At 34.0% G+C, this 1,578-nt stretch overlaps 1 long non-coding RNA gene across 1 annotated transcript; it reads right to left on the bottom strand.

Moving 5' to 3' along the window:
- Positions 1-583: 583 nt before the first annotated feature.
- Positions 584-1,027, bottom strand: LOC140176538 (uncharacterized). The gene is made up of 3 exons (XR_011868153.1): positions 873-1,027; positions 731-787; positions 584-646 (listed from the first exon to the last, which is right to left on the bottom strand). It is a non-coding gene; the product is annotated as an uncharacterized lncRNA (long non-coding RNA).
- Positions 1,028-1,578: the final 551 nt, after the last annotated feature.

Below are 1,578 nucleotides of genomic sequence, written 5' to 3'. Positions count from 1 at the left end.
AATATTTTATTATTATTTATTATTTTATTATTAAATTTTCGAAAATTAACTTTACTTTAACCTTTAACCTTTAAAATTAACTTTTTACCCCGGTAACTTTTAATATTTCTACTTTTACCACCCTAACTTCCAGAAATTACCATATAACCCCTCAAACACCAAAAATTTTACTTCCTTGCCCTTTCTAAGATCTAAAAGGTGTTCTTCAATGTTCTTCACCACACTCAAAGTGTTCTTCGTGTTCTTCGTATATTCTTCAGATTCTTTCTCTGTTTTTACCCGTTTTTCAGTCTTTTCAGCAACCGATTTTTACCATAATTCAAAATAAAATTGCAGCCACTAAAACCCCATATTTTCTACATGATTTTAATACAAATTGAAACCCAATTTAAGGTCTAGGGTTCGTTTTTCCAGCAGCCATGAAGAACACAAATTCAAAGTTGAATATCATCAAATTTCATCAAATTTTCACCAAAATTTCAACAAGAATTACTCATACAAACAATCAATTTCAAGCACAGCCAAACCATATCATAATCACACAACTCAAACACAATCAATCAAGATTAAATTCATCAATTCCTACCTGGTTTTGCTGCTCCTAATTTGGTTAAACTTTCAGGTGGTCCTTAAGCACTTTTTCCTCCTAAATCACATCAAGAACAACTTTAAACCCAAAAACTCTCAACTGACCAAATCTCACTCAGTATGTTAGGAAGATATATCTCACCTTAGACTTGCTGGAAATTCACGTTTCTTGGCCCTCAAGTCAAGTTAAGCATGATTCCTTAGGAAGAACATCAAGAAAACACATGTTTTGCATGGTTTTCCTTGAAAACCGAATTGAAATGTGAGGGAGACAGCCATCTCACCTTATTTCCATCCTTGATAAGTTACATGGTTATGTAGAGGAAGAAGAGAGGATCATTTTGGTGAAAACGGAGTTTTGATTTGAGTTTTAGTTCAGAAGAAATCAAGCTTTGAAGATTAAGTGTTCATGAAAGTTTCTCTCTTTACTCTCTTGTTATTTTCGGCCAAAATGATGAAATGAGACAGCCTTGGAGGTCTTGGGGGTGTAAGGTGAGTTGTGATTGGTTGGCTTGGAGGTGGATTAAAATAATATTAAAATATCTCTGGTGTACAACTACTAAAACTAGGTGTATCGGAACACTCGTAAAAACATCTCTAAAAATTATTTTCTGAGCTACTAGCATAAATAACACTAGTAACATATTTATTATGAGAGTAGAACATTATAATGAGGCCTTAGCATTGCTAAAGTCATCAGAGAGTGCTGGTGCTAAGCTGCACCAGTAAACCGTAAACCCGGTTAAACCGATTTTCAGTTTTTAACAAAAACAGACCAGGTAACCTTATAATGCCATTCAAGAATTTTCTAATACTAATATAATGATAATATTATACTATTATCTCTCTCCTCTCAAGAATCGAGTCCGGTTCGTCAAACAGAGACTATTTACGAAAATCAGAATCAAAACTGCCAACCGATACGGTTCAAAAACTAGGTTCTTCACGATTGCATTATCGAGCTTGCCTCAAAGGAGGTTCTAGCTTAAG

This window comes from Arachis hypogaea, chromosome 11 (genome assembly GCF_003086295.3).
Source record: "Arachis hypogaea cultivar Tifrunner chromosome 11, arahy.Tifrunner.gnm2.J5K5, whole genome shotgun sequence".
NCBI classification, from domain to species: domain Eukaryota; kingdom Viridiplantae; phylum Streptophyta; class Magnoliopsida; order Fabales; family Fabaceae; genus Arachis; species Arachis hypogaea.
Note: the sequence above shows the minus strand (reverse complement) of the source record. Positions and strands in the feature narration are given on the sequence as shown.